Below are 25,605 nucleotides of genomic sequence, written 5' to 3' on the forward strand. Positions count from 1 at the left end.
CCAGGGAAGTCCCTGTTTCCTATCCTTTTTTACAGTGAAACCATGACTTCAGCCACCTCCTTAAGAATTAGGAATAAAATGATTCCAAAAAACCTTATCTGTGTCTAGTGTCAAGCTGAACCTTAAAATTTATTTGTTTAAATATATAAAATAAACTTTTAGTTTTAGAATAGTTTTATAGAAAAGCTGTAAAGAAAAAACAGAGAATTTCCATGTACTCCACACCCAGTTTCCCTATTATTAATATCTAACATTAGTATGCTACCTTTATCACAACTAATAAATCAATATTGATATATTATTAACTAAAATCCAAACTTCCATATTTCCTTAATTTTTACCTATTCTTTGCTGTTCCAGGATCCCATCCAGGATGCCACATGTCTTCTTAGGCTCCTCTTGGCTGTGACAGTTTCTAAGACTTTCCTTATTTTCAGTAACTTTAACAATTTTGAAGAGTTACTGGTCAGGTATTTTGTAAAATGTCTCTCACTTAGGGTTTGTCTGATGTTTTCTCATGATAAGACTGGGATAATGTGTTTTGTGGACTAAGACCACATGAGTAAAATGACATTCTGATCACATTGTATCAAGAGTATATAGCATCAGGGACTTCCTGGTGGCACAGTGGTTAAGAATCCACCTGCCAATGCAGGGGACACGAGTTTGAGCCCTGGTCTGGGAATATCCCACATGCCATGGAGCAACTAAGCCCGTGCACCACAACTACTGAGCTTGCCCTCTAGAGCCCATGAGCCACAACTACCGAAGCCCACATGTTCTACAGCCCGCGTGCTGCAATTACTGAAACCCGCATGCCTAGAGCCCATGCTCTGCAACAAGGGAAGCCACCGTAATGAGAAGCCCGCGCACCACAACGAAGAGTAGCCCCCGCTTGCCACAACTAGAGAAAGCCTGCGCGCAGCAACAAAGACCCGAAGACCCAATGCAGCCAAAAAAAAAAAAAGAGTATATAGTATCAAAATGATTTATCAGGGCTTCCCTGGTGGTGCAGTGGTTGAGAGTCTGCCTGCCGATGCAGGGGACACAGGCTCGTGCCCCGGTCTGGGAAGATCCCACATGCCGCAGAGCGGCTGGGCCCGTGAGCCACGGCCACTGAGCCTGCGCATCCGGAGCCTGTGCTCCGCAACGTGAGAGGCCACAACAGTGAGAGGCCCGCGTACCGCAAAAAAAAAAAAAAAAAAAAAAAAAAGATTTATCACTGTCAGTGTTAACCTTGATTACCTAGGTAAGGTTGTGTTAGCCAGGTTTCTCCACTATAAAGTTACTTCTTCCCCCTTTTCATTCCCCTTTTTCACTGCCATTCCTTGAGAAGGGAATATCTACAAAAATTATTTGGAGTTCTCCTGTATGGGAGATTTATTCAGCAATTTATACCAGAATGGACTCATGGATATTTATTTTATACTTTGGGTTATAATCTAATAAATAAAAGAATAAAATAAAAATAATAAAAGCTTTACCTTTTGACTTGATCTGTAGGTTTTCTTCCTTTTGTGTAGATTGAGCCCATATCCCTGAAAGGACCTGGAGGTACTGCCCACAGCCAGACGGAGAGTCCACTCATCAATCCTGCAAACACACAGGGTCCTAGGGGTAGTGGGAAACAGTTTCCACTTCTCCCATTTGGATGCTGGTCAATCCAGAGTCCACTTTGGATAATCATCCTAAAGGCCCTTCCCTCTCTTGTCTGTCTTTTTCCTTATTGATCCTCTCCGTCTTTTCCACCCCTATGTCCACCTACTCCTGGTAAGGAATTTGGGGGAAACTTCATTCTACTTGCATGAAATAATAAAGCTAAATACAACAAATAAAACATTTATAGGCATTATAGCTATCCTCTAGTTGCATGTTTCCTAGGTGCACTGCTTTGGGTACTTTACATATATTGTTTCTAATCCTCATGCTAATGACAAAGTAATTGCTATTCCCATTTTACAGATGTGGAAACTGGGACTCTTGAGAGTTTAAAAAGTTCACCCAAGGTTTTTCTGCTATTGTACAGTTTGCTTCTTCTCAATAGTCTCCTTCCCTCCTTCTTCTTCTCATCCACCTCCTATGTGACTACCGGCAAACCACTTCCGTCTGAGCCTTAATTTCTTGTCTGGTGATACTGTTGGATGAATTCAATGAGAAATGCATAGAACGCATAGAAAGTCTTCTGCACAGGGGACTTTCCTGGTGGAGCAGTGGTTAAGAATCCACCTGCCAATGCAGGGGACACAGGTTCGATCCCTGGTCTGGGAAGATCCCACGTGCCGCGGAGCAACTAAGCCCGTGTGCCACAACTACTGAAGCCCGTGCGCCTAGAGCCTGTGCTCCGCAACAAGAGAAGCCACCGCAGTGAGAAGCCCGCACACCACAACGAAGACTAGTCCCAGCTCGCCTCAACCAGTGAAAGCCTGTGCACAGCAACGAAGACCCAACGCAGCCAAAAATAAATAAATTAAAAATTCTTAAAAGATAAAAAAAAAAGTCTTCTGCATAGGATTCAATAAATAGCATGTGTTATTACTTTTAATTTCATGAGGATTAAATTAATTTTAATAAACCTCTATTCTTGTTTCCTTTTTCTATTTATGCTCACCTCTTAATGGTCTCACCTATTCTCATGGCTTTAAGTACCATCTATCTATAGGTCAATGCATACCAAATGTATATATCTACCTTGGATCTTTCCTTTAAATTTCAGACAAGTCAACATCTTCACTTGAGTGTTTTGAAACAAAAGTAGGAGGTTCTGCTTCTAGTAGTGACGGAGTAGCCTGTATTGTATTATAATAATAATGGACTCTGGATAAAATAAAAGAATACAATGATTTGAAGGGACTGGAGACAATAAAAGCAGGAAGAAACTGGAAGGGAGTCAACCATTGATAGAAGGGAGGTGCAGTGGATACGACTTGTGATTATAAGGATTTTTGCCTGAAGGCACTACCCAGAAAACATAGCATAGAATGGCCAGAATTCAAGTGTAAAGTTGCTAGTTTGACAAGTCAGAGAATCAAGTTTAGAAAGGAAATCCAAGAAAGGAAGAAGGCACAGAGGCTTCCTAAAAATGCATATAAAATTTGACCAACTCCTTGGCTGACTCCTGACCTGTGCATGTGCAGGGGATACTCCAAGGAGCCCAGCAGAAAACAATGAGAAAAAGACAACTGGAAAATAAATGAACTGAGCAGAAATTTTAGCTGCTGCCTATCTCAAGGGACACAGAATTTGGAATTTTATGCCTGCCAAGTTAACTGCCTAATAAAAATAAATAGTCTCTAGAGGAAGATAACAGAATCTAGATTTTCTACAATGTATCTGCTACAATGCCCTGTATTAAAAGATTTTTGTTTAATGCTGAACTTGCACATAAGCACGGAAATGTGAACCATAGCCAAAAGAAAGGTAGTCAATAAAAATCAATTCTGAAATAACTCAGATATTTAATTAGTGGGTGAAGATTTCAAAGTGGCTATAGTAGATATGTTCAAGAACCTTTAAAAAATGTACTCATAATGAATAAGCAAGTGGGCAAATTCATCAGAGAACTAGAAACTATAAAAAAAAAGTGGCAATTCTAGAATTAAAAACCATACATGAAAAATTGACTAGATAGGCTTAATACAGTAATACATGATCCGTGGCGGGCTGAGGCCGTGGAGGCAGAGCCGTGGATACTAAGCAACTGCACATATGGAGGGCTGACTATAAGTTATACGCAGATTTTTGACGGCACAGAGGGTCTGTGCCCCAACCCCTGCGTTGTTCAAAGGTCAACTGTATATTCTCCTCATAGTTTCTTTAAAAGAGATGAATATTTAAAGTGAAGAATATACCACTACATTGTAGAGTTTATAATACATTTAATAAATATGAAGACAATAGCACAAAAGATAAGTTGGGGGAAATGGAACTTTACTGTTGTAAGATTCTTACATTTCATGTGATGTAAGACAATACAAAATCCAAGTAGAGGACTTCCCTGGCAGTCCAGTGGTTAAGACTCCATGCTTACACTGCAGGGGGCACAGGTTCAATCACCGGTTGGGGAACTAAGATCCCACATGCTGCATGGCATGGCCAAAAAATTTAAAAGAAAAAATTAATATCCAAGTAGACTACGATAAGTTTAGGATGCATGCTGTAATCCCTAGAGCAACCACTGAAAAATAATGCAAAACAAGAATTAAAACAAAATGAGTAAAACATTCAATTAACCCAAACAAAGGCAAGAAAAAAGCAGATGAACAAACAGAAGTAACAAATAGTAGACCTAAATCCTACCAGATTGTCAGAAAGGATAAAAAAGTAAGACCCAACAACATGCTGTCTACATGAGAAGTACTTTAAATATAAAGACACTGGTAGATTGAAAGTAAAAGGATGAAAAATCATAGACTATGAAAACACTAAGCAGAAGACAGCTTGAGTGGCTACAGTACAGTGGACAAAAAAGATTTCAGGACAAAGTTATTGGAGACAAAGAGGGACATTTATAAAATGAAAAGGTCAGTTTTCATCATCAGTAAGACGTAACAATCATAAACGTGTGTGTGCCTAATAACAGAGCTTCAAAATGCATGCATACTGACAGAACATGCCCAATATATCTATTTCATTATTTTGTGTTTCATATCACTAACATCTTCCCTTAGCTTTTTTTTTTTTTTGCGGTACGTGGGCCTCTCATTGTTGTGACCTCTCCCGTTGCGGAGCACAGGCTCCGGACGCGCAGGCTCAGCGGCCATGGCTCACGGGCCTAGCCGCCCCGTGGCATGTGGGATCTTCCCGGACCGGGGCACGAACCTGTGTCCCCTGCATCAGCAGGTGGACTCTCAACCACTGCGCCACCAGGGAAGCCCTTCCCTTAGCTATTTTAATGTCTATTATGCTTGTTCTAAACTTGTGGTTCATCTGTTTGAATACCTCTACTTCTGAAGGTAGTTCTCTTTGGGATGTCTTTTTATTTTGGCTCCTCTGTCTAATAATGAGCACTGGGGAAGGGCAGAGGTTATACCTAGTCTGTACAACAATAAGATAGTGGACAACCTTGCCTTGTTTCAAAGGAAGTGCTTCTAAAATACTTAATGTTGTGATTAAGTATGAATGTTTACTGGGTTTTGGTGGATACATTTAATCAGGTTAAGGAAGTTGACTTTTTTCTAATTTGCTAGTGTTTTAAAAAAAGTTGCATGACTGTTAAATTGTACTGAATGCCTTTTCTATAACAATGATCATGTTTTCCCCTTTAAATCTCTTTATATAATGAATCTACTAATAGATTTTCTAATGTTAAACTATCCTTAGATTCCAATGGTAAATCCTTCTTGGTTATAATACATAGGCACACATCTATTATTAACATCTTGTGGTACATTGGTTACAATCTATGAATCAATACTGATATACTCATGAACTAAAGTTCATAGTTTACATTAGGGTTCACTCTGTGTGTTGTATAGTTGTTATAGCTTTGATAAATGCACAATGTCATGTATCCACAATTACAGTATCATACAGAATAACTTCACTGCCCTGAGTGCTCTATTAATCCCACCCCCACCCCCTGCCTGCTGCAGCCCTGGCAACCAGTAATCTTTTTACTGTTTCTATAGTCTTGCCTTTTCCAGAATGTCATATAGTTGGACTCATAGAGTACGTAGCCTTTTCACATCGTTTTTTTCATTTAGCAATATGCATTTAAAGTTCCTCCATGTCTTTTCGTGACTTGATAACATAACACTTCTTTTTCTCACTGAATAGCATTCCATTGTCTGGATGCACCACAATTTATTCATCCATTCACCTCTTGAAGGATATCTTGGTGGCTTCCAGTTTGGGGCAGTCATGAATAAAGCTGCTATAAATACGTGTGCAGGTTTTTGTGTGAGCATACGTTTTTTAACTCAGTTCAGTAAATACCTAAGAGCACAATTGCTGGATTGCACGGTAAGCCTTTGTTTAACCTCATAAGAAACTTCCAAACTGTTTTCCAAAGTGGCTGCATCATTTTGCATTCCCACCAGCCAAGAATGAGAGTTCCTGTTGCTCCACATCCTCATCAGCCTTTAGTGTTGTATTTTGTATTTTAGCCAATCCAATAGTTGTGTAGTTGTATCTCATTGTTGTTTTAATTTGTAATTCTCTAATGACATATTCTGTTGATCATCTTTTCATGTGCTTATTTCCCATCTGGACATCTTTGGTGAGGTGACTGTTCAGATTTTTTTTCCCATTTAAAAACATTAGGTTGTTTGGGGAATTCCCTGGTGGTCCAGTGGTTAAGACTTCACACTTTCACTGATGAGGTCCCGGGTTCAATCCCTAGTCTGGGAACTAAGACTCCCGCAAGCCACGCGGTGCAAGCCAAAAAAAAAAAAATTAGGTTGTTTGTTTTCTTATTGTTGAATTTTGAGTTCTTTGTATATTTTAGATACATGTCCTCTATCAGATACATGCTTTGCAAATATTTTCTCCCAGTCTGTGACTTATCTTTTCATTCTCCCAACAGTATCTTCTGCAGAGCAGAAGTTTTCAATTTTAATGTAATTCAACTTATGTATCTATTCTTTGATGGATCACGCTTTCGGTGTTGTATCTAAAAACTCATCACTAAACCCAAGGTCACCTAGACTTTCTCCTATATTATATACTCACTTGACTTGAAATGTTTGGCTTTTTCATTCTTCTTCACAGTACAACCCTCTTCTGACTTCATCTCAGAAGTTTCTGTGCTATTTTCTAGTTTTCCCTATTTCAGCAGTCACATTTCTGAATCCTTTATTTCTCAGATACTAGTTTTCTTCCCTCTTGGGCAATCATCTCCCCGAGTCAGTAAAAGCCAATTACTTTTTCAGTTTTCTAGTGTCTCTGGTCTCATAGCTGTGTTCTTTGACTTTTGGACAACCATCACTGCACTGTTTAATCCTCAAAACACTGCCATAGAGGTCTAAAAGGAAAGAAAGCAAATGATATGGAGGTAGCGTTTGCTAGTTCCCAGAACCAATCTCAGGAGACGAAAGAGCAAACACTTCCCAAACTTTGTAATTCCAGCCTGTTTGATCTAAATTCATATCCAGTGCTCACTTGTTAATTAACAGCCTTCTTTGTTGATTCTCCTCGCACACTTAGCAAGGAAAACTCTATAAGAAAAAATTTCAGCTACAGAATTTAAACTGACAATATCTCTTATATCAAAAAGGAAAAACAAATTGGTTTCTTCCCATTTGTCTTTTCTTTTTGTAATTGAGTAATTTAAGTCCCTAAAGGTTCTAACAATCATATTTTATTTGATTAGAAAACAATAGCAGTAAGAAATGTGTTTGATGGACTCGTTAGGTAATTTTTATAAATGACTGCTCTTTCTGATTAAGCATGCTTTTACAAAGATAAACCACTAAATCATTCACATAATTTCTGTCTGACATGTTTAACTTAAACAAGCTGAGGCAGAGAGTGTGTATCAGTTTCCTAGGGCTGTTGTAACAAACTTCCACAAACCGGGTGACTAAACGATAGAAATTTATTCTCTCACAGTTCTGGAGGCCAGAAGTCTGAAATCAAGATGTTGGCAGAGCCATGCTCCCTCTGAAGGCTTTAGGGAGAAGAAGACTCCTTCCTGGCCTCTTTCTAGCTTCTAGTGGTTACCGGCAATCCTTGTCATTCCTTGGCTTATAGCTACATCACTCCAGCTTCCACTTCCGTCTTCACATGACCATCTTCCCTTTGTGTGTTTGTGTCTCCAAATCTCCATCTTCCTTATAAGGACACCAGTCATTGGATTTAGGGTCCACCCTATTCCAGCATGACATCATCTCACTAACTACATCTGCAAAGACCCTCTTCCAAATAAGGTCAGTCACAGGTATCAGGGGTTAGGACTTCAACATATCATTTTGGGGAACATGAGAGTGCATGCTAGAGGCCTAAGGTATCAAATTCAAAGTTGATATGCTAAAGAAAGAAAAACACAGGACAAAATGTGCTTTAGGAAGAATAAATGGGGTGGTGGTGTGGTATGTGGTTATAGCTGTGAAGAAGGGCTGCTTCAGAAGGAGAGAGTGCCTATTCTAAACCTTCAAAGAGAAGCAGGGTCTAAATATGCTTGTCTTCAGTCCCCGCAAAAGAATGAGGAAAACAAAGATCCCAATTCCCCAATATTAACTAAAGGAAATTGTCAAAGTGACTGAGTAAAAGTTAAAAGCAAGATAATCGCAGCTGAACGTGAGCAGGATGTATTGGACTAGGTCTCATAATTGGTCACCAGCCAAGTTATAGAAGGCAACACACTCACTATACCTTTAAATTTTGCTTCTTTTTTTGTTTTGCTTCGTTATTGGCTAATCAAGTGTCTGGTAAACATTTCTCTTCTATATTATCAATTGGCATTTCCCTCAACCATTTGCTCAAATCTCAAAAAGCACTGGCTGTTCTATCGTGTCACAGAAGAGCCCTGGGAGTCCAAGGGGGGAAAGACCTCAGAGTCCCTTGAGTCTCTCTGGAGGGAGAGAGTGAGCCGCTGGGCTGCGAATCTTTTCCTCCAGCTCAGGGACACTTGAGGAAAGTTTGACCCTGAGTGGAACTTATACTAGGCAAGTGAAGTGATGTACCCGTTGGAGAGAAATGAGGCTTTTGTTGGGGTGGCCACGTACTGGTTACTGATCTGAGGATGTCCTAGGAATGCTCTCCCCGCTTGTTGGAATTGCTTTATATCTAAAATCCTTTAAAAAAATCTTTTTCTGCACTTTATCTCAAAATTTTCTTTCTTTTCACTTTGTATTTCTCTTAAGGTATCATCTGTTGTGTTTTCCCACTCTTGTGCTTCTTTTAATTAGGTCTTCATTTATGGAATGATCTTTAATTTCTAATTACTTTCTGAATTCCGTCACCTCAGAATTTCTAATTCTGATTTAGGGTTATTTTTCATGCCATGTATTATTTTATTTTAATGTCTTTTAGCTTGTTTTAAAATAATAGGTTACAGCTTTGATCTACTGTTTGAGCTTGTTCTGGCATGTGTTCATTAGCTGAAGGAATGTTATTCTGTATATTATTCCTTTTTATTATAATAATTTTGTATAGGATTAATACTGATATTTTTGTTGCTTTTTATCCAGTTTTTTTAAAAATTATGGTAAAATACACACTAAACGATGACTGTCCATTCCCTCCGGACCCTGGCAACTTTCTATCTCTATGCTTTTGACTACTCTAAGTACCTCATACAAATGGAATCATACAGTATTCGTCTTTTTGTGACTGGCTTATTTTGCTCACCATAATGTCCTCAAGGTTCTTCCATGTTGTAGCATATTGCAGAATTCCTTTTAAAATCTGAATATCATGTATGTACCACATTTTGCTTATCCATTCATCTACTGATGGACACTTGGGTTGCTTCCACATTTTAGCTATTGTGAATAATGCCGCTATGCATATATGGGTGCACAAATATCACTCTGAGACCCTGTTTTCAATTATTTTCAGTATATACCCAGACTTGGAATTGCTGAATCATATGGTAATTTTATTTTTTATGTTTTGAGGAATTACCATAATACTTTCCCCAGAGGCTATAGCATTTTACACTGCGACCAACAGTGCACAAGGATTCCATTTTCTCCACATCCTCACCAACACTTGTTGCTTTGTTTTTTTTTGATAGTGTCCATCCTAATGGGTGTGAAGTGATATCTCATACTTTCTCCATGCCTCAACCAGCAGCTTGCCTTATAGCACAGCAGAGTGGCCTATTGAGGATCCAGGTGAACCTCTAATTGAGACAACACCTATGAGGTGTTGGATGCTGGCCTGCAGGATGTACTATATGCTTGAAATCATGAACCAATGTATCTGCACACAGTGCTTCTCCTAATGGCAGGTATGGAAACGATGAGGTGGAAGTGGAATAGCGCCTTTCAATATTAAGTGAAATGACTTGCCAAATAATTGCTTCTTATCTCCATGACTTGGGACTCTGCTGATTTGGGATTGGGGATACAAGAGCTTACTCAAGGGGAAAAAACAATGTTTCCATTGTTGGTCATTTTGGACTTTTATACCACAAATAATTAGGCAAAAGAGGGGTCATGGTGTTAACTGGGGTGACTGATCCTGAATAATATTGACAATCAAGATAGAAATGTTGCAGCTTCAAAGTGGGCATGAGAGAATCTTAACTCAGATCTGTTGTTCTAGAGCAGGTCTTATATTACCACATCCAATGGAAAAAGTTAATGGAAGACCACTACACCCCCAAAGGACAGAATTATCAAGGGCTAGATCCCTTGTGAAGGTAAATATACTAAGAAACCCCAGCTCACTGAGTGCCTGTGTGAAGGCAAAGGGAATGTGGCATAAATTACAGAAGGGGAAAGTCATACATACCAACTGCATCCTCATAAGCAATTACAGAATAAAGACTGTCACCTCTAGCCATATTTCTTTCATTGTTGTGTATATATTTATATATTTTAATGAATGTTTTTCTTCCTCTTCCCCACTTCCACTATTTGTATCTGGCATGTAAGTTGTGGTTAATTATACAATTTTTAAAAATCAGGTTTATTAAGGTATAATTTAGTATAGTAAAATTCATCCTTTTTAGATGTACAGCTCAATGAATTTTGACAGGTGTACAGTCATATAACCACCACCACAATCAAGATACAAAATATTTCCTTTACCTCCAAAACTCCCTCATGCCCCTTTGAAGTCAATTTGCTCCCCCCAGTTCCCAGTTGTCGGCAACCACTGATCTGAATTTTGACCCTATGCTTTAGCCTTTTACAGAATGTCATTTATATGGACTTGTACACTATGTACCCCTTTGTGTCTGGCATCTTTCGCTTGGCATAGAATCTTTTTATTTATTTAAAAATTTTTTTTAAATTTATTTATTTTAATTAATTTATTTTTGGCTGTGTTGGGTCTTCGTTGCTGTGCATGGGCTTTCTCTAGTTGCAGCGAGTGGGGGCTACTCTTCGTTGTGCGCAGGCTTCTCATTGCAGGGGCTTCTCTTGTTGCGGAGCACGGGCTCTAAGCACGCGGGCTTCAGTAGTTGCAGCGTGCGGGCTCAGTAGTTGTGGCTCACAGGCTCTAGAGCGCAGGCTCAATAGTTGTGGCACACGGGCTTAGTTGCTCCATGGCACGTAGGATCTTCCTGGATCAGGGCTTGAACCCACGTCCCCTGCATTGGCAGGCAGATTCTTAACCACTGTGCCACCAGGGAAGACCTTGAATCTTTTTAAATGTATGAAATGCTTAAAGAAATAAAAATGCCATCATACTATGAGTGAAAAAACAAGACCCAAATTGGAATACAAAGAGGTAAGAAGGTGAAAAGCTCTGAAAGAGGGTTTAAGGGATATGGAGGATAGAACGAGAAGGTCTAATGTAATTTAATCAGTCACAGCAGAAGAAAACAAAGAGACTGGAGAGAAGCAATGTCTGGGATAGCAATTACTGAGAATTTTCCAGACTTGAATCCTCTGATAAGAATGCGGAGTGTATACCAAGCAAGATAAAAAAAGAACCACATCTAAGCACAATATAGTAAAACTCAGGACATCAAAGACAAAGAGTAGGCTTCAAAAGCAGCTAAAGAAAATAGGCAGATCACCTACAAAGGAACAACAAACTGACTAACAGCATACTTCTCAACAGCAACAGTAAATTCTAGACTACTGGAAAATTGCCCCAAGTGCTGAGAGAAAATAGCTATCAACCTAAACTTACAACCAGAAAATTATCTTTCAAGAAAAATTATGAACTAAAGATATTTTCAGATAAACAAAAACCAACTAGGCTTCTTTGAGAATTTCTAAAGGATACAATTCAGATAGAGGGAAAAAGATACCAGTCAGAAGGTTTGAGATGCAAGAAAGAAAGGAAGGCTAAAAAAAAAAAAAAACAGTAGAAATGTAGGCAAATCTGAACAAACATTTTGTCAAGTGATAATGAAAATATCTAATATGTATAGTTAATAAAAGGTCAAGGCTTGTGGTAAAAAGGGGTTGGTGAGAACAATTTCTCTTCTTAAAGTTTTGTCTTGCAAAAACTGCAAGAAATATGGGGGATTAAAAACCAGTTAACTCTATTTTCAGGAAAACTGAGTGACAGGTATCATCTGTATACTTAAAAATGCATTAAGTGCTGCCAAAAGCATCACAGACGCCGCATAGGGATCAAGTAGATACCACAGGGATTAAGTGAACAGAAAGAGGCCAGAGGTGACAGATCTCAGAAAATATTAGTAAAACTACATTTCCTGTGGGTAAAGGGCTCACCCTGAAGTGAGCAACCTACATCCTTTACACACCACAAGAGTTGAGAGAGCTGGAAATCACCAGGCAGAAGGCAACTGGTCAGAAGCTATGTGGATGGAAGTACAAGAAAGATAAAGGGAGAATAGAGAAATGACCCAGAGGTGGCAGATCTTGGAAAATGCCCATGTAATACAATCACTGAAGGAACCTCTTACAAATGGCTGGGCCAGAAAAATCCAACTCATTGAGTAAAGAGTAATAAAAAAGGAAGTGGCACATCATCATTACAAAGATACTATAAGACAAAAGGTGGGAAGGAACACCAAAAGTTAAGAGATGAAGAACCAGACAAGAAACAGATTAAAAATCTAACCACAAGTTAACTATAAACAGAACAAAACAAGCAACTACCTCAATGAAGAAAGGCTTCATAGCAGAAATGCAAGAAGTCAAGGAAGAGATGGCAAGAAAACAGGAGATGGAATATGGAAAAAAAAAGTAAAAGCAGAAATTAATAAGTTAGAAAACAAGAAGGAAAGAACCAATAAATAAATGGAAAAGGTGTGGGGAAGAAAAAAATCCTAACTTAAACTAATGAAGAAAAGATGGAAGAAAGCACAAATACACAAAAATAAGAAATAACCATAGAAACAAAAATAGTTTACAGAATCATTTAAAAATTACTTTGCTGGGAATTCCCTGGCCGTCCAGTGGTTAGGACTCTGTGATTTCACTGCCGAGGGCCCAGGTTCAATCAATCCCTGGTCGGGGAACTAAGATCCCACAAGCTGTGTGAACAAACATAAATAAATAAAATAAAAATACTTTGTTTAACCCTATGCAAGCAATTTTGAAAACCTGTATGAAGTACATCACTTTTGAGGAATTATATAATTTATCAAAACAAACTCCCAGGGCTTCCCTGGTGGCGCAGTGGTTGAGAATCCGCCTGCCGATGCAGGGGACACAGGTTTGTGCCCCGGTCCGGGAAGATCCCACATGCCGCGGAGCGGCTGCGCCCCTGAGCCATGGCCGCTGGGCCTGCGCGTCCGGAGCCTGTGCTCCACAACGGGAGAGGCCACCACAGTGAGAGGCCCGTGTACCGCAAAAAAAACCCCAAAACAACAAACAAAAAAAACAAACTCCCAAATAAGAAGAAAATCAAAATGCGATAGTTTTTAAAGAATACCCCTACCAAAAAAATCAGTCCCAGGTCTCACAAGGAAGTTCTACCAGGCCTTTAAGAAACAGACAACCGTCCAATGCTTATTTCCCAAATGTTTTTTAAACTATGTCAAGGGATTGAAAATGAAGAAAACTTCCAAGTTATTTCTATAAGGCAGGTATCACATTAGTACCAAAATATGACAAGGAAAGAAGGAAATTACAGACCAATCTCACTTCTGGGTATTGATGCAAAAATACTATTAGTTGTCTATTGCTGTGTGATAAATTACCACAAATACAGCAGCTTAAAACAATATACATTTATTATCTCACAGTTCCCATGGATTAAGGAGTCTGAACACAGCTTAGTTGGGCCCTCTTTTCAGAGTCTCACAGGGTAACAATCAAGGTGTCAGCTAGGCTGCACTCTCATCCGGGGCTCACAATCTTTTTCAAGCTCACGTCCTTTTTCAAGCTCACATGGTTGTTTGCAGAATTCATTTCTTTGTGGCTGTAAACTCAGGACAGTTGACATCTTCAAAGCCAGCAGGATAGCTTCTCTGAGTTCAGAGAAGGCCCTAAACTCTCTTTTAAAGGGTTTACTTGATCAGGTAAGGCTCATCCAAAGTAATCTCCCTTTCATTAACTCAAAGTCAACAGATTAGGGACCTAATTACATCAGCAAAATCCCTTCACCTTTGCCACATAATATAACATAATCACGGGAGTGATATACCCTATTATATTTCATAGGACCTGCCTACCTTCTTCAAGGGAAGGGGATCATACAACAGTACAAAATACTGCCTAAGTACACTAAGTAAAATATAGCAAACAAAAACCAGGAATACATTAAAGACAACACATTATGATCGAGTAAGATTATTTTAAAAATACAAAGATAGTTCAATATAAGGATATAACTTTCACAGATATTAAGAAAGCTTTGATAAAGTTCAACAAACATCCTTGATTTAAAAACCCTCTAAAGGGGCTTTCCTGGTGGCACAGTGGTTAAGAATCCGCCTGCCAATGCAGGGGACATGGGTTCAATCCCTGGTCTGGGAAGATCCCACATACCATGGAGCAACGAAACCCGTGCGTCACAACTACTGAGCCTGCGCTCTAGAACCCTCGAGCCACAACTACTGTAGCCTGTGCTCCTAGAGCCCGTGCTCCGCAAGAAGAGAAGCCACCGCAATGAGAAGCCCATGCACCGCGAGGAAGAGTAACCCCCTCTCACTGTAGCTAGAGAACGCCTGTGTGCAGCAACGAAGACCCAATGCAGCCAAAACTAAAAAAATAAATAAATAAATAAATAAAATTTTAAAAATAAAATAAAAACCCTCTAAAGGACTTCCCTGGTGGCGCAGTGGTTAAGAATCTGCCTGCCAATGCAGGGGACACAGTTTCAAGCCCTGGTCCAGGAAGATCCCACATGCCGTGGAGCAGCTAAGCCTGTGCGCCACAACTACTGAACCCGTGTGCCTAGAGCCCATGCTCCGCAACAGGAGAAGCCACCTCAATGAAAAGTCTGTGCGCCGCAACGAAGAGTAGCCCCTGCTCGCCACAACTAGAGAAAGTCCGTGCACATAAGTGAAGACCCAATGAAGACAAAAATAAATAAATTAAAACAAAAACCCTCTAAAAAGGAGGAATAGATTCTTCTTTAACATTGTAAAATAAATTAATTTTATCCCCAAAATGAATATGATGCTTCATGAGGAAACAGTAGGAGCATTTTCAATGGAATCAGGAAAAGACTGTCTATTACCCTGACTGTTATTAACATTATACTAGAGATACTACCAACACAATTGGTGAAGACTAAAAAAAATTCAGAAGTATAGAAACTGGAAAGGAGGGGGTAAAGTTATTACTATTTGCATAATGTGACTATACACATGCAAAATGCAAGATAATCAACTGAAAACTACTACAAACAATAATAAAATCCAGTACAGTAAAATATAGAAAATTAATATATGAACATAAGTAATTTTTGCATATGCAAGCAATAATCAGAAGATACACTGAAAGGAAAGGTCCCATTCATTACAGCAACAAAAATATAAAATACTCAGGAATTACCTTAACCAGAAATGTGTAAGACCTAGCATGGGTTGGGGTGGGGGGGGCGGGGGAGCCTAAAACATTATTGAAGCACACAAAAGACTCAAGCAAAAAGAAGACCTATTGTTGAATAGTAAGACAATATCAAAGCGGTTTCAATTTTCCCTTTAAAAATATCAAATAGGGCTTCCCTGGTGGCGCGGTGGTTGAGAGTCCGCCTGCCGATGCAGGGGACACGGGTTCGTGCCCCGGTCTGGGAAGATCCCACATGCCGCGGAGCGGCTGGGCCCGTGAGCCATGGCCGCTGAGCCTGCGCGTCCGGAGCCTGTGCTCCGCAACGGGAGAGGCCACAACAGTGAGAGGCCCATATACCGCAAAAAAAAAAAAAAAAAAAAAAAAATCAAATGACTTCTTTTAAAAAATATATCTTTCTTGGGACTTCCCTGGTGGTCCAGTGGTTAAGACTGGACCTTCCAATGCAGGGGGTGCAGGTTGGAGCCCTGGTCGTGGAGTTAAGATCAAACATGCCTCCCAGCCAAAAAAACCCGAAACATAAAACAGAAGCAATATTGTAACTAATTCAATAAAGACTTAAAAAATTGTCCACATCAAAAAAATCTTAAAAAAAAGAATCTTTCTTTTTTAAACCAATTTCATCCTAAAATAGGTATGGAAAAACAAGAATAGCCAGCAAAAGATCATCTATATGATCATTAAAAGACAGAAAATACTTTAGGGTAATTTAATAAAAATGCACAAAACCCTTGCACTGAAATCTATAAAACATTTCTGAGTGAAATTAAAGACATGCATTCATGGAAAAAATATTCTATTAATGGACTATAATACTCATACTGTTAAGCTACTCCCCCCAGATTGATATACTCAATGCAATTCCAATGAAAATCTCCAGCAAGCTTTATTATGGAAATTGATAAGCTGATTCTAAAATTTATGTGGAACTGCAAAGGACATAGAATACTCAAAATGACCTTAGAAAAGGAAAGCAGTAAATTTGGAGATATTATTCTACATGCCTTCAAAGCTTATTATAAAGCAAAGAAAATCAAGACAGTGTGACACTGGCAAAAGAACAAATAGATCAATGTTATAGAATAGAGTCAAGAAATAGACCCACGTATATCGGTCAAATTATTTTTGACAAAGTCATTAAATAGAGAAATAAAAATCTTTTTGAAAAATGATACTAGAAGTATAATTTACATACAGTGAAATGCACAGATTTAAACTGCACAGTTCCACCAGTTTTAACAAATGTATATATAAATGCATTCTTACTCTTGTCAGTTCCCAGGGTAATGGCTTTAAACATATGAAAGAATGCTCAGACTCTCATAATAATAGAAATTCAAGTTAAAACTACATCAAAATATCATTTTTTTCACCTATCAGATTGGCAAGAACTCTGAAAGTCTGCCAACACATTCCATTGATGAAGCTGTGGGAAAGCAGGCACTCTCACACATGGCTTATATGAGCATAACTGGCACAGTCGTTACGGAGAGCTATCACGCTTCCACATGTGATAGTCTTTGACACAGGAATTCTACTTTGGGTAATTTATCCCACAGACATACTTCCATATGTATGAAACAATATGTGTATACAGTTATTCTTTCCAGAATTGCTTGCAATAACAGGGCTTGAAACAACCCAAATTTCATCTGTATGGGACTGGTAACTAAATTATAGTAATCCATATGATGAAATATGGATAGCTATTTAAAAAAATAATAATCTCAATGCACTGATTAGATCTCAATGCACTGATATAGAAAGGTCTCCAAGATATACTAAGTGAAAAAGAGTAAGACGCTGAGCAGTTAATGCAGCACGTTACCTTTTTTATTAAAAAGGAGAGGTAAAGTACGAAAAATCTATGTTACTTTGTGTTTGTGCATAATAAAATTCTGGAAGGTTACATAAACTAAGAACAGCAATTTCCTATGAGAGAGAACTGAACGGATGCGGGACAAATATGCGATGGGACTTTTTGCTATATACCATTTTATATTTCTGGCTTTTGAACCTTATGAATTTATTACTTAGCCACAAAAATTAAATTCAAAAGAACAGTTCTAGAATACTAGAAAATTATATTATGTAACCAGAAGGCCAGGTACTTGGAGTAAGAGAGTTCTAAGTTTCTTATATTGTTCAGGAAGACTTATCCACGTACCAGTCACTGCTTGCCTGTACCTTCTACCTGATTTCATGGATAACTATGTGCCACTGGCTTAGTCCTGTTAACAAAAGGAAGACGCTTTTTTTAAAAAAATTGAGATATAATTGACATATAACATTATATTAGTTTCAGGTGTACAATATAATGATTCGATACCTGTATATACTGCAAAATGATCACCAAATAAGTCCAGTCAACATCCATCACGATACAGTTACAAAATTTTTTTTTCTTATGGTGAGAACTTTTAAGTTCTACTCTGTTAGCAACTTCCAAATATACAATACAGTATTATTAACTGTAGTCCTCATGCTGTACATTATAGTCCCAGGACTTATTTATAACTGGAAGTTTGTACCTTTTGACCCCCTTAACCCATTCTGCCTACCCCAACCCCCACCTCTGGCAACAATCGATCTATTCTCTGTATCTGTGAGTTTGTTTGAGATTCCACATATAATTGATATCATACAATATTTGTCTTTCTGTCTTATTTCACTTACTATAATGCCCTCGAGGTTCATCCATGTTGTCCCAAATGGCAGGGTTTCCTTCTTTTTTTATGGCTGAATAATATTCATAAATATACAGCTGACTTATACAGCACATCTTCTTTATCCATTCACCAGTCAATGGACACTTAGGTTGTTTCCACGTCTTGGCTACTGCAAATAATTCTGCAATGAACATAAGGATGCAAATATCTTTTCAAGTTAGTAATTTCATTTCCTTTGGATAAATACCCAGAGGTGGAACTACTGGATCATTTGGTCGTTCTATTTTTAATTTTTTGAGGAACGTCCATACTGTTTTCAATAATGGCTGTACCAATTTACATTCCCATGAACAGTGCAGCAGGGTTCCCTTTTCTCCATGTCCTCACCAATACTAGTTACTTCTTGTCTTTTTGATAATAACCATTCTAACAGGTGTGAAGTGGTATTTCATTGTGCTTTTGATTTGTAGTTCCCTAATGATAGTGATGTTGAGCACCTTTTCATGTACCTGTTGGCTTCTTGTATGTCTTCTTTGGAAAAATATCCATTCAGATCCTTTGCCCATTTAAAAACTGGATTGTTTTGTCTTTTGCTATTGAGTTGTATGAGTTGTTTATATATTTTGGATATTAACCCCTTGTCAGATCTATGCTTTGCAAATATTTTCTCCCATTCAGTAGTTTGCCTTTTCATTTTGTTGATGGTTTCCTTTGTTGTGCAGAAGCTTTTCACTTTATTCATTTACCTTTGCTTTTGCTTTTGGTGTCAAATCCAAAAAATCATTGCCAAGATTGATGTCAAGGAGCTTACTGCCTATGTTTTCTTCCAGGAGTTTTAGAGTTTCAAGTCTTTAATCCATTTTGAGTTAATTTTTGTGTATGGTATAAGATAGTGGTCCAGTTTTGTTCTTTTGCAGGTGGATGTCCAGTTTTCCCAACTGGACATTTACTGAAGAGACTGTCCTTTCCTCATTGTATATTCTTGGCTCTCTGTCATAAGTTAATTAGTCATATATGCATTGTTTATTTCTGGGCTCTCTATTCTGTTCCATTGATCCATGTGTCTGTTTTTATGCCAATACTGTACTTTTTTGATTACTATAGCTTTGAAATCAGCTTTTGATTAATATAGTTTGAAAACAGGAAGCATAATTACTCCAGTTTGTTCTTCTTTCTCAAGATTGCTTTGGTTATTTGGGCTTCTTATGTGGTTCCATACAGATTTTAGGATCATTTGTTCTACTTCTGTGAAAAATACCATTGGAATTTTGATAGAGACTGCATTGAATCTGTAGATTGCTTTGGGCAGTGTACACATTTTAACAATATTAATTCTTCCAATCCATGATCATGGAGTATTTTTCCATTTTTTATGTCTTCTAGATTGGTAGTTTACTAAAAACACTGAAAGGACTTCCCTGGTGGCAAAGTGGTTAAGAATCTGCCTGCTGATGCAGGGGACACAGGTTGAATCCCTGGTCCGGGAAGATCCCACATGCCGCGGTGCAAGTAAGCCCGCACGCCACAACTACAGAGCCTGCGCTCTAGAGCCCGCGAGCCACAACTACTGAAGCCTGCGTGCCTAGAGCCTGTGCTCTGCAACAAGAGAAGCCACCGCAATGAGAAGCCCGTGTACCGCAACGAAGAGTAGCCCCCACTCACTGCAACTAGAGAAAAGTCCGCGCGCAGCAACAAAGACCCAACACAGCCAAAAATAAATAAATTAATTAAAAAATAAAAACACTGAACATGCAATTACCATATGACTCAGCAATTGCACTCCTGGGCTTCTAACTCAGAGAGAATCTTATGTTCACATAATAACGTGTACGTGAATGTTCAGAGCAGCTTTATCCATAAAAGCCTCAAACTGGAAATAGCTCAGATGTCCTTTAATGGGTAAATGGTTAAACAAACGGTGGTATACTCATATCATGGATTATTACTTAGCAATAATATGGAACAAATTATTCATAAAGGCAACAATCTGGATGAATCTCCAAAGAATTATATTTAGTGAAAAAAACCAATCTAAAAGGTTATATACTATATGATTCCAATTATATAACATTCTAGAGATATCAAAATTATAAAACAGAGAACAGATTAGTGGTTGCCAGGACTTAAGAGGGCTACAGGAAGGAAACAGATGTGGCTATAAAAGGACAACATAAGAGATCCTTGTGGTGCTGGAATTGTTTTTATTTTGACTGTATCAATGTCAAAATGATAGGAGACCCTTCCAAAATGGCAGAGCAAGGACCTTAGAAAACTGCTCCTTATAAAAGCAATGAAAGCACCGGCAAAGTTGCCAAAATCAACATTGTCCGAACTCTGAAAATTAACCAAAGGCTCAGAACAGTCTGAAGAGTATTTATTACAAAAAATGGCTGAATCTCAGTAAACAAAGAACTTTGTAGCATTTTAATTTGCCCTATTCACGTCTTCTCTCTACTTCCATGGTGGCCTTGGAAACCAACAGCCCTGCAGACATGGCAGCCATGAAGACTAGCAGCCTAGCAGTCACTGGAGAGGTCAAAATAGGCTTGGAGCTTTTCAAAGGCTCCATCCCCAAATAACTGTCATTATTTGACCTGTCTGGCAGTTCCCTGTAAACCACCACTCTCAGGGTTTGTGTTTATTTGAACTGACTCAGAGCTCATTCACTGTGAATACCCTTTTCCCTGGAGCATTTATTGAAAATAACCAGGGGCAATTGTTTAACATCACAGGTGACTTAGGCGATAACAATTGTGTGGGGCAAGGAAGAAGCTGACAAAAAGCTTAAAAGGAAAAACTTTGGAATAAGGTATCTATAGGAGCCTTTGAAAAGTTCCAACATATTCTTGGATATCTAGAAGACCACATGTATGTGCTGGGCCGTGTGCATGCCCAGGAAAGGTCTGAGAAGACCCTAATCTCACTCACTGCTGGGAGACCTTTAGGCTCTGCACAAGCAGGAAGTAAAGACTAAAGCAGAGTTGTCCACAGTGTGTTGGAGTCTTGAAGATATACCCTAACACCACACGCATGTGCGCGCACACACACACACCTGGCAAAGGCCAGGAGACATTAATTCAAGGCATGTAATGAGATAGCTGTCCATTCATTACCTGGTCACTAAACTAACCAAGCAGAGACTATCAGTGCCATGCATGACAAAGAATACAGACTTTACAGAATTAGTTCAGGAAAGTCACTAAAAAAACAGAAGCAGCAGCAGCAACAACAAACAGCAACCCCAATAAACCCTGGGAAGAGAGGGGAATGTGATATGCAGAGTTGCCACATTGTATTATTTAAAATGTCTAGTTTTCAAAAAACATATGAGACATACAAAGAAAGGGGAAAACAGGACATACACAAGGTGGGGGGGAAGAAGCAATGAATAGAAACTGTCTCTCAGAAAGCTCAGATGGACAGACTTCACCAGACAAAGAATTTAAATCATCTATTATAAATACGTTTAAAGAACTAAAGGAAATCATATCTAAAGAACTAAAGGAAAGTATGAGAATGTCTCACCAAATGGAGACTATCAGTAAAGAGAAAGAATTATAAAAAAAGAATCAATATAAATACCAATATAAAAAGAGAACTTCAGGGGAATTCCCTGGCAATCCAATAGTTAGGAATTGGCGCCCTCACTGCTGTGGCCTGGGTTCGATCCCTGGTCGGGGAACTGGGATCCCACATGCCGCTCAACGAGGCCAAAAAAAAAAAGAAAGAACTTCAGTACAATAACTGAAATGAAATTTTTTACTAGAGGAGCATGGCTGTAGATTCCAGCTGGCAGAAAGAAGAATCAGAAAACTTGAAGACAGGTCAGTTGAGATTCTCCAGTCTGAGGAATAGAGAGAAAAAAAAGAATAAAGAAAAATGAACACAGCCAGAGCTTCAAATACCTGTGAAACACCATGAAGTGTACCAACATGTGCATAAGGAGGTCCCAGAAGGAGAGGAGAGAAGGGAACAAAAAAAAAATTTGGCCCAAAATGTCCCAAATTGGGTGAAAATCATGAATCTACACATTCAAGAAGCTCAACACACTCTAAGATAAACAGATCCATATCTAGACATATCAGAATCAAACTGTCAAAAGCCAAGGACAAAGAGAATCTTGAAAGCAGCAAGACAGATATGATTCATCACATATAAGGGATCCTCAGTAAGATTAACAGCTGAATTCTCATCAGTGTCAATATTCTGGATGTGATATTTTCTATAGTTTTGCAAGATATTACTATTGGAGGAAACTGGATAAAGTGTACATGGAATCCTTCTGTATTATTTCTTATAACTGCTTGTGAAACTAAAATTATCTCAAAATTAAAAATTTAACATACACACACTTCAAAACAACACTTGGATCTGAGATAAAATCATAAGAGAAGTGTAAAGATATTTATAATTGAGCAATAATGAAAATACTATGTATCAAGACTTGAGAAACATACAAACAAACAACAGTGGTAATTCGAGGTAAACTTATAGTCTTGAATGCTTATATTAGAAATGAAGAAAGTCTGAAAATTTAAAAAACTAGGCACCCAAACTTTTAGAAAAGTAACAGAATAAAGTGGAAGGAAGCAGATTAAAATAGTTAGAGCAACAATCAAAAAAATGGGGGGCTTCCCTGGTGGCGCAGTGGTTGAGAGTCCGCCTGTCAATGCAGGGGACATGGGTTCATGCCCCGGTCTGGGAAAATCCTACATGCCGCGGAGTGGCTGGGCCCGTGAGCCATGGCCGCTGAGGCTGTGTGTCCGGAGCCTGTGCTCTGCAACGGGAAAGGCCACAGCAGTGAGAGGCCCGCGTACCGCAAAAAAAAAAAAAAAAAAAAAAAAAAAGACTAAGGATGATCAACAAAGCCAAAAGCTAGCTATCTGGGGTAAAAAAATTAATAAAATTGATTGGGGGTGGGGGTAAAGGGGAGAGAAAAGAAGAGAAGAAAAAAATATCAGTAAAGTAAAGGGGAACATAACTATAGATGTAGCAGACATTCAAAAGAAAACATTTTGCAAAACTCAGATGAACAAACCCTAGAAAAAATATTCCAACCTTCCAAGAAACAGTTCATTTCAATCATATACAAACTCTTCCATAAAACTGAAAAAGAGGAAATATTTCCAATTCATACTATGAGATTAATAAAACTTAATTCCCAAAGCTATCAAATTACAGTAATCTCACTTGTGAACCTAGATGCAAATATATTAAAGTATTAGCAAACCAAAGCAGTGATATATAAAAGAGGTAATAAATCATGACAAAGTCAGGCTAATTTCAGAGATACAAGAATGGTTTAATATTAGAGAACCAATTCTTCACATTAACAGTAAAGGAGAAAACCGATTATCATCTTAATAGATGCAGAAAGTGCATTTGATAAAATTCAACACTCATCATGATGAAACAACTTTTAGCAAAGTGAGAATAGAAATGATCTTTCTGAATCTGTTAAAGGGTATCTCACATAACACCGAAAGCAAACATCATTCTTAGTAGGGAAATGTCAGAAGCATTTCCTTATAACTGAGTAACAAGTCAGGGATGTCTATTGCTTCTATCTAACATTGTGCTGAAGGTCAGTAAGGAGGAGAGAAAGGGGGGGTGGGGGGGGAAGGAAGGAAGGAAAGAAGGAAGGAAGGAAGGGAGGAAGGAATGTTTGAAAAGGGAAGATCAAAACTATTATTTACAAATAATATAATTATCTATAGAGAAAACCCTTAAGAACCAACCAAATTATTCAAAATAATAAGTTTAGCAAGGTGGCTAAATATAAGATGAACAGGCAACAATAAACTGTATTTCCAATACTAGTAAGTAAAAGAAGAAATATTAAATTTCTACTTACAGTATAGGCAGTGGTGGCAATGTCCTAGCTAGATTATATTTGATTTCTAGCTTGCTCCTTCAGTCTCCTTTCAATTCTGTCAGCCCCACTTCAACCCTTCCAATAAATTCTGTTTTTTCCTGAGACAGCTAGAATTGGGTTTTATTGCTTGCAAACATGCATCCTGTAATTACACTATTATTTTAATGGGTATTTGAAGTAAAATGTGTGTCTGGGGTCCTCAAAACCACCCCCAAATTCAGTGATTCAATAGGAAGAATCAGGATTCAGCATGCAGCTGTATGTATGGCTACAATTTATTATAGAGAAAGGATACAGAGCAAAATCAGTAAAATCAGCAAAGAGAAAAGGAAGGCACATGGGGTGGAGTCTGGAGGAAACCAGGACCAAGCTTCCAAGAGTCCTCTCTCACACAGGATGCACTTAATTCCCTCAACAATGAGTTGTAACAACACATGTCAAATGTTGTTTACCAGGGAAGCTCATTAGAGACTGTCCAGAGTTTTTACTGGGGGCTGGTTACAAAGGCACCCTCTGCCTGGTGGCATGTACTCCAGAAGGAAAGCAGCTGTCTAGCGTAAACCATATTGTTTGCACAAATAGTTTAAGCACAGTGAATCACTCTTATCAGTGAGGGTGGTGAGAACCTTCCTGAAATCCAGGAAGTTCCCAGATGCCACCCATGTAAGCAGGCATTTCAAAGGACAGCAGTCAGGCCTGCTATGTTAACTCTCTTCCGTATGATGCACACTCTTTCTGCCATACTGAATTGGACAGCTAATTTATTACAGCCACTTTTCAATCCATTCACTTACTTTTGAAATTATATCATTTAATTTTAAGTATATTTCATATCAACGTCTACGAAATTACACAGTTTTTAAAAGTCAGGGCTTCCCTGGTGGTGCAGTTGTTAAGAATCCACCTGCCAATGCAGGGGACACGGGTTCGAGCCCTGGTCCGGGAAGATCCCACATGCCGCAGAGCAACTAAGCCCATGTGCCACAACTACTGAGCCTGTGCTCTAGAGCCCGCGAGCCACAAATACTGAGCCCGCATGCCACAACTACTGAGCCCATGTGCCACAACTACTGAAGCCCGCACGCCTAGAGCCCGTGCTCCGCAACAAGAGAAGCCACTGCAATGAGAAGCCTGCGCACCGCAACGAAGAGTAGCCCCCACTTGCTGCTACTAGAGAAAGCCCACGTGCAGAAACGAAGACCCAACACAGCCAAAAATAAATAAATTAAATAAATAAATAAATAATTTTTTAAAAAAAGAAATAAAAACACAAATAATTCTGAGGCTTAAAAATAAAACCAGAGATCTCTGCTTCACCCCAATTCCTGCTCTCCTAATCCATAAGCAACGCTTTCAAACTCTTTTGTAGTTTCTTCCAGTATTTATCTTTCATTTCTAAATAACTCGCATTTACTGTTACTTCTTGATTTTTCAACTTTACACATTATCTATTACCTTTCAACTATAGACAATGAGGATTTAACTTTCTTATATCTCCTACCACTCACCT

The 25,605-nt window shown here is 38.6% G+C and overlaps 1 long non-coding RNA gene across 2 annotated transcripts in view; it reads right to left on the bottom strand.

Moving 5' to 3' along the window:
* LOC115860781 (uncharacterized) overlaps positions 1 to 25,605 on the bottom strand; it is a 38,676-nt gene that overhangs the window by 3,619 nt on the left and 9,452 nt on the right. For both annotated transcript variants that reach the window (XR_009565836.1, XR_004042541.2), the window contains exon 2: positions 1,485 to 1,593. This is a non-coding gene — a long non-coding RNA (uncharacterized lncRNA). The remainder of the gene's footprint in view (positions 1 to 1,484; positions 1,594 to 25,605) is intronic.

Source organism: Globicephala melas, chromosome 11 (genome assembly GCF_963455315.2).
Source record: "Globicephala melas chromosome 11, mGloMel1.2, whole genome shotgun sequence".
Classification (NCBI taxonomy): Eukaryota; Metazoa; Chordata; class Mammalia; order Artiodactyla; family Delphinidae; genus Globicephala; species Globicephala melas.